The following is a 9,430-nucleotide window of genomic DNA, read 5'->3' as shown; positions in this document are numbered from 1 at the left end:
CTCCCCCACATGTAGATGAAAACTACTGGTCTCCGTGTGTCATCTCTCGCATAGAGCACGTATCATCGCATGGGTCACAGTCGAAATACCCAACATGTATCAAACCATAAAAGCCAAACCCCTCCACATGCTCCCAAAACCACCTCAAAGTCGGCTCCGGCTTATCATGATCTTTCAACCTTTTCCCTGCGTTTATGCTCTTATAACCCACTTCATCCTGCCACATCTGAAATTCAAATTAAATAAGACATTGTCACTATTTTAAATGATTCAAACACTTACGCTATATTATATTTAATAAGTTAAATCACTTACGCTACATTATTTTAAATAACTAAAACACTTACGCTACATTATTTTAAATAAATAAAACACTTACGCTACATTATTTTAAATAAATAAAACACTTATGCTACATTATTTTAAATAAATAAAATACTTACGCTACATAATATTTTAAATAATCTAATTAAAACATTTAAAGAATTTTAAACAATTTAAACACTTACATTATTATGGTTCACCCAAAGAGGGTTCGCCACGTGTCTCGCGTAGTCGGACAATAGTGACGTGGTCTCAGGTCCTCCATGAAAGGGAGGCTCTCCAGCAGGATACGATGGTATCAACTGACCACGACGACGTCGTGGTTGAGTCGCCGCCTCAGGCTCACCCTCAGGAACAGGATTATCTGCCTCAAGATAATCCTCCATAACATCCTCTGGCACCCCCTCATCATCTGCCTCGTCCTGCGGCGGCGGCTGAAAATACATCCTCTCCTCCTCCATCCGATCATAGCCAACAAAACCATCATCCGCATACCCCAGCATAATCATGCGTTGGTGTCGGATCAACCACCTGGGAGGAGTCATCCACATGTGTCTGTGAGCCCTCTCCATGTATCCTCGGGTCCCTGCGCCTCCGAGTCTTAGGGACATACGGGTCTTCAGCCCTCTTTTCTCTCCGAGCACTAGCGGTACTCGCCTCTTTACCTCTCTGCATCCTATCCTCTTTAATAACCCGCTGCTGCTCATCCGTATCCCTAGCCATATCTGTACAAAACAAATTTTAAAAAACATAAATAAGTTGCAAAAATGAAACTTAGCATTCATAAAATAAGTTCATCAAACTTTATATAACATACCACATTATGTCATGCTTCAAACTTGCCAAAAAATTTAAAAATCCAAGCTTATAATAATTATAACATATATACTTTATAAAATTGAACATATTTGAAAACAAATTACACAAAAAAAGCAAGATTTCCTCACTTATGCATTTTATCAAACACCTTATGTGCATTCTAAATTAGGAGCATAATTAGTGTAATTTGAACGTCTACAGGGCTACATTGTACCTACATTGTACCTACATTGTTTCTAAACAACAAATACAGCGTAAACAATACTTTAAAACATCAAAATCATGCTTAATTTTCAATTTTCTAACCTAATGTGAAACTAACATTTTGCTCCAAAATATGTAAAATAAAACCCTAAACAAACTACATTGCTTGTAAATATGAAGAATATAACTTACTTGTGAATTAATTGACGAAATTTGGTTGATTTTCGAGCAAATTAAAGTTTGGGTGATTTTTGGTTTGAATTGAGAAGTTAGCATGCAACACTGTAACCAGAAAATGGAGGTTTTTGCGTTCTTAACATGCAGAACTCAGCGGTATTTAACAACGGCTGGCACTCAGCGGTAGTTAACTACCGACGTGTTTCCCAGCGGTAGTTAACTACCGTCAGGAGCATTAACGTCATTTACTTGTGTCAATTGGAAGTATTCTTTGTCAAAAAAGCAATTTCCTAGGGTTTTTTAGGGTGGTTGTAGTTTAGTTTGGTGTTTTTGTTTTCTTTTTTTGGAGTATCTCTGGTACACCTAGTTAGGCGTCTGCTAGTCCTCTTTCTCTGTACTATTTGGGACTTGTTCCCTCCTATTTTTATATATTATTACTTTGCCTTTAAAAAAAAAAAACCTTACATTTCGAGGAAAATGTTGCTTTAAAATTCTGAATATTTTCTGAAACTCAGATAATAGAAAAAACCGGTCGGAAAATTCCATTTTTCCTGTATTGTAAACATTTTAAGAATCATATTGACTTTGAAAATATTATATTTGAGGTCAACCTGATATCCTTATTTATTAATTTTGTTACGTCTGCAGCAACTTAACCTAATTTTTTCCCGCTCATTTGCTCTATTAGGTTTGCAATTATTTAACCTAATAAATTCCATCTAAAAAAATGTATTGCACACCAATTTCATTCCTATCCGCTTGCCTTTTTTTTTGAAGAAAATATTTTCTACCATATCAATGATCTTATGGGTTAAAGATTATTTATTGGTCTCTATTATAGTCGAGAAAACCCGTGCGACGCACGAGTCAAAAGTCTAGTTGTTTTATTATTTCAAAAAGAAAACACATTTACTCAAGTTATTACTCCCTCCGTCCCTATATGTAAGCACCATTTGTCTCTAATAAAAGGGTGCTTATATACAGAGACGAATGGAATATAATTTTATAAGCTTGTTATGGGGATTAGGTGCGAATTTGCCAACTTAAATCCAAATGGGACTATTGTAGAAGGCTCACTCAAAAGGCATGCAATCAAACAACAAAGGGGAAATTATGGGAAAAAGTCGCATCCTCACCCATACATAATTCTGAATAGTAAGTACCCTTCTTAGGATTCCAAATTCTTTCTATTAAAATTTTTGTCAATCATAACAAACTATATCAAGTAACAGGGCCGTCCCTGAGAATTCGGAGGCTCGGCTCAGGGAATGAAAAAAGGCCAATGATAAAATCAAAGAGTATTTTTTTTAAAAGAGCAATAGATAATATAAAACGAGTTTAGGCGAATACCTTCAAAACGAGTCTTCATTCGCACCAAAACGAGACTTCCTACGCATTTACTGAAGCAAATTCATCAATCAACTCTTCGTATTGTATATTTCGCAACATAGGACTTGTGCGATTTAATAGATACTGACTTGTACTCTAGTGAACAAAGAAAGCACAGCTAACATGTTTTTCCCTCATAAGATGAGCACGTTTATCAGCAGGGATTTGTTCCCATCTCAAAACCTACAAGGATATATTTCAATAGGATGTGACAAAAGTTCCAATTTCCCCTATCCTCTTATCTAAAAATTGAAACCATGTTTGACCTTAGCTACAAGTAAAGGCACTTACATATTGAGCATACTGCATTGCTTCATCACAGCTTAAGCAGAACTTTAGAGAATTCAACAAATCTTGAAATTGCAATTACAAATAAGGTATTTGAAATGATTAATGATCAATTACCATACAGGCATACTGCATTGCTCTATCAATGACAATAAGGTATTCAAATCCTGAAATTGCAAATACAAATAAGGTATTCAACAAATCCTGCATTGCTCTATCAATGACAATACTGTTTTTTTTTTTTTGCAATATCAACTCTATTTTAGCAATTAGGAATACCGATTGAAATTAGGAAAACCCAAAACTAGTATTGTGAATAAATTAGGAAAACAGATTGAAATTAGGAAAACACAAAACTCCCAAAACAGTATTGTGAATAAATTAGGAAAACCGATTGAAATTTAAAACAGTTTTGTTTTCAACATTCAACAAATCTCTATCAATCTCTATTTTAGAGATTTCAACATTCAAATTAATGAAAGAGAGTTTATTTACTTACCAAATTGTGTTGTTTTGGAAAGGGGATGATTTGGTGAAAAAAGAAGAAGAAGGAAAGCCTGATGATGTGAATCAGTTGATGATTGATCAGTGATGATGGTTGTGAATCAGTGATGGAATGGAAGAAAATCGGTGATGACTGTTGACTGATTGTGACTTGTGATGAGCGGTCGACGAAGGAGAAAGGAGAAGCGTGAAACAGAGAACAGAAGCGTGAAAGAAAGAATGTATGAAATATTTTTTTTTATTGGAGGAATGGATACTACTGGGTATAATTTTTTTTTGAGGCCCATCCTTGGGGGAGGCCCAGCTCGTTTGAGCTGTTTGCACCCCCTCAGGGACGCCCCTGTCAAGTAATATCACATGGTAAATAACACACATGTGACACAATATAAATGCCTACATATCACACTCACTCAAGTAGTACATCTGATCATTGTTGAAAATTTTGTTACCATGCTAAAATAACTTTTAACTTGAGCTAAACATAAGAAATTACTGTCAGACAGAGAAACATACACCCTGTCAACCATTGTACTAAATGCTTAAAACTCGAACATGCATTAATAAGGTTTTTTTTTTTTGAATCAGCATAATATATAGAAAAGCCTAGCACAAGATATGCAAATAGGCAAGCTGTTACACAAAAAAGACCCCTGCTACCAGAAAACCAACGCAGCAAAAAGGGCCAGGCAGAAATTGAAAGTTTCAGAGTTGGAAAGAGCCAAAAATACAAACAGAACAGAAGCTATATACATACTCTCCCAACACCGAACAGCACCAACACGCAACTGCCACAAAACAGCAAGTTGAGACCGCAAAAACCAGTCCCAATAGCAGATCCAAAAAAAGCCCCATTCATCTTCTACTTAGGCACTCTCTAGGATTCCAAGTCCACTCGTAAAAGAGGAAAGAAGCTATCCTCAATCTACTCAGCGCCCAAAACCAAGAAACCGCCTTGATTTCATCAACAATCTCCTCAACCTCCCTCCTTTGATTTTTAAATATCCTAGCATTTCTTTCCTTCCAAATCGACCAAATAGTCGCATGCCAAATTAACCAAGCTCCCTTTTTAATTCTATACCGGGAGGCCTCGCTACTCCAACAATCAAAATGCACAAAGATATTTGGAGGGGTAATAACATTGAACTCAAGCCAATTCAAAACTCCACGCCAAATCCTAGAAGCCATGTCACAATGTAGGAAAAGATGCGTAGACATCTCCTCCATTCGGTCACACAACACACACAAAAGAGAGGCATCCGGTTCAAGAATGTGACGAAGAGCTAGATTAGCTCGCGTAGGGATACGATCAAGAAATAAAGTCCACGAAAACGCCACCACCTTAGAAGGAGCCGGACTCTTCCATATCACCCCGAATACCTCTTCCTCTAATGTACAAAGATCCTCATCAAATAGCAAAATCCTTTCCAAAACGGTATAGGCGGATTTTACCGAGAAACCCCCTACCTCCTCCGTAAGCCACACCCACCTATCTTCTTCACGCCTCACATTGACACCCTCTAGAGAAGCCATCAAGTTATCTATTAGATTGATTAATAAGGTTTGATTATAATTTTAATCTCTTCACCATTTTTACAGAATTTTAGTCTCTTAATTTAGTTCCTTAGTATCTAGACACGTAGTTGATGACTTGCACCCAACGCAAGTGAACACTTTTTTATTTTGAAAAACATGAACAACTAATTCTAATTTTTAGATTTTTTTTTATAAATAAATTAAACCAACCCATCATCAAAATTGCTAGTGAGGAGAATCGAACCATGATCCTTAAAAAGAGCACATTGTAAGGTTTCAAGTTAACACTATTAGACCAACCCAAGTAGCTTCAGTTGAAACCAAAGACTCAACTGTGGTTAGAATAAAAGGGAAATGTTAACTTGTGTCCTTAAGACAAAAGTTAAAAAGTTAAAGATAGAAACATTTTCTTGGAACTTGTGCATTCATTGTTGTAAAAGTTAAACAATTTATATTTCCAATACAAAATTGATTTATCATTTCCTTTTTTAGTTCCTTAACTTGTGCCCTTAGGGCACAAGTTAACATGACCCTAAAATAAATCAAAGAGAGATGTTAACGTGTGTTTCTAGGACATTCTTTAGACCTTTAAATGGTACTCCCTCCGTCCCTATATCTAACCATCCATTTGACTTTATTTTTGTCCCTAAATCTAAAGCCCTTTTCAAATTACTAGATGCATTTATTATTATTTTTTCCAAAACATATCCCTAATTAATACTACCAACTTGTTTTGAAATTTTAAAAGTCAAATTTAATACATATACAAACAAAGGACAATATGGTAATATTAACACACAAAACAGACATAATAATTACACTGTCAGCTTTTCTTAAGAAATGTGAAAAAAGCAAAGGGAGGTTACATTAAGGGACGGAGGGAGTAATTTTTTAAAAAAATTGGGTAATCAATACATTGAAAATTGTAATAAAACCCTTAATCAAAATATGCAAAAGCTTATCATTCTCATATGTTTGTGGAAAGAGAAATGATATCTTGACAACCACTTTTTGACAACTTTTGGACAACTTTATCTCTCATACTCACATGATGTTGTTATCATCTCTCTTCCTTTTTCTCTCTCCATTGTTTTTGACCAATAAGAAGTGAGAAAAACAAAGTTGTCAACAAAGTTGTCATTAAATGGATGTCAAAATATCATTACTCTTTTAATGTTAGAGAAAACAGAACAACATTTAATAAGCATTCCTTACGCTATTTAGATTAGTTTGGTAAACAATTTAATTGTTTAATTATTTAAGTACATGTCCGATATTACTGATTTATTCTTAAAATGGAAAGATGTCTCACCTCACTCTTAACTCTCGATGGAGAAACATAATCATCATTAATTAAATAAATCCATACACACGACATTAAGGTGCGTTTGTCTTTTACCTTGCTTATGAAATCATTAGATTGCATATCACCATTAAGTCATGGATTATTTTTTATTTTTTTGAAGAATCAAAAGTCATGGCTTCAATTGCCTAGTCACAGCGGTACTAATAGTAATAATTTACATATCATAATGTAAAACGAACTTCAATCGCCATAATATAGACTATAAAAATTGATCAGACTTTTTTCCATATAATTTTAAAAATAAACAGTCAATTTTTTCCGTAAACTATCACTTTCTTATATCAATTTAGTCTCTAAACTATTAAAATCAACTAAAAGGTTCTTAAATTATACTCTCATCCAATTTGGTCCTTACTATGAAGTATATAGTAGGGGCATTGTAGTTGATTTTATTAGTTTAGAGATTAAATTGGTGAGAGAGTGATAGTTTAAGGAGAAAAATGAATGTTTATTCTCATTTTAATGATAACAAGGCCAATTTTTAAAATTTACTGTTTTAGAACAAAAAATATGAACATTATTAAAATTCCTATTTTTGTGAACTAAATTAAAACAAATGTTATATAATGACACAATAATTAAATTTTTTTTTTTTTTTTTTTTTGGTGAACAAAGAGGGCCAAAGCCCAATTAAAATTTACTATGCAATAAAATAAATAACTACACGACCACGTTTGTGTCCAGCAATTTGCTATAAATAATTAAAACAATAATAATAGGTGGTTAACTTCACATAAATTAACGTCATAAACAAGACACCACTTATATTGATTATAAACTAAGCACATGCATCATGCATGCAGGCATTTTTTTGCACTTCGTTTTGATCGATCCTCTGCTTGCAAGGGTTGACCAAACTGTCAGTTAATTAATCCATAGTTTATAAAGAAAATTATAATAGAGCAAGATTACAATCCACTTGATAATTCTTTTTTAGTTTTTATGGTTACATTTCGTTTGTCACATCCAAAACATGAATAAAAAACTAAAATAATTGATATGGCTCAATAAACAAGTTCCTCAAGCACAAGATGCTGTCATGCTGACACAGTGAGGTTTGCTAATTTCATATTATAAATTTGATCAATGGTGTTCCATTAAAATACATGATAATTTGAGGAATTCGGTAGTTGATCATTGTTTATTTAGACTTGTTGAATTTACTTGGTACTTTATTTTTTTTCCTATGGAAATGAACTCGTTCCTCTATTAAATTAAATTAAATGCCCTATACAAGTATCATTTTGCATTGAGAGGTGAAATGGAAATATTGAGTCTAGCAATAAATAACTCAGCTTCAAACCTCTGGATCAAATATTCGTTTTTTAATTTCTCTCAGCTTTAGGGGCTGCGGAAATATATTCTTATAATTGGTAATTTTTTTATATTATCTAGTTTTTTTTTTATCAAAAGGAAAAAAGATAAAAAAAACAAAAGACTAAGCAATTCGATGTTTAAAAATTCTACCGAATCGACAAACAAGATAGAATCTAGTTGAAAAAAGAGGTGAGGTCCATATCTTCAAAATGTCAATGTTATCAACCTTATATTTAGTCTGTCAATTAGTATATTCATTGTCTTTTCTCAATGCGTAAGAAAGAGAAACCAACCAAAGAAATTAATAAATGTATAACATAGTTTGAATAATTAAAAAATATTCAGTATGTCGTAAAATAGTTGAAATTGCTCATCATACTTTTGAAATGACTCAAAAATATACCTTAGCGGCAATTAGATGTGGTTGGACACTTTTTAGGACATGTCAATCGTTTTTTAAGTCGACTTAACCGATCTTAAATGTGCACAACGACAGTTAATTGTTTTTAGAAAGTCAAACAACGATTAACATCGTTGGGTCAATTACAATTTGATAAGTGAGATGAACAATTTCATTACAATTTTCCCAAAATAACAGTGGAACTCGAACCTAAAACCTTCAAATCTCAATATATATATATATATATATATATATATATATATATATATATATATTTAGGGAAAGATATATCTTATAGTGTATTTTTTATTATTTGGCTAAATTTTTTAAATTCATACGTTTCAACCTTTAGTTAACACAAAAGATAACCAACTTAAATATCCACAAAACACGTTATTTGATACTTTAACTAAGTATGACTAAAACTGAGTTAAGGATTTATCTAAGATAAAACAAAAGGTCAAGGAAGTGATGATATCCACAATCATGAGTCAAAGACTCTAAGTTTAATATAGTTTAAAACAAAAGTTTAACTGGTGTACGCATTTTCAATTTAATTTTTGTAAACACATCAAATTATATATTATGATGTACATCATCCGATCATTATTATAAGCAAAAATTACCTTTTTAGATTCATTCAATTAATAATGTACATGATCTTTATTATAGACCACATACACCGTTTAATGAATGAATCTAAAATGTTGATTTTTGTTTATAATAGTGACCGGAAGGTGTAAATATTTCTACAAATATTTTAAGAATATATTAAATGATGTTGTTTTGATACAATAAAATCATGTACATTTTTGCCCAAAAAATTGTAAACAATTTTTGTAAATTGAGACTAATGATAGTTTTTAAACATACTCGTTCTTTTTAACTCAACGTGAGGCAATATAGAAAGGACAAAATCATAAATTTTTAAACAACTACTTAAATGACATCTTAAATTAAGATATTAAAAGAGTAAGATGTTAAATTAACAACTTAAATGACATGTTTAAAACTTAAATTTTTTTTTAAACAACTACGTACTTGATATTTTTGTGAAAGTTAAATGATATTTGACCGTAATAATAATATTGCAAACATTGTTAGAGTAT

This window comes from Medicago sativa, chromosome 8 (genome assembly GCF_051527215.1).
Source record: "Medicago sativa cultivar Bolivia chromosome 8, Bolivia_mono, whole genome shotgun sequence".
Classification (NCBI taxonomy): domain Eukaryota; kingdom Viridiplantae; phylum Streptophyta; class Magnoliopsida; order Fabales; family Fabaceae; genus Medicago; species Medicago sativa.
This window is presented reverse-complemented; position numbering follows the sequence as displayed.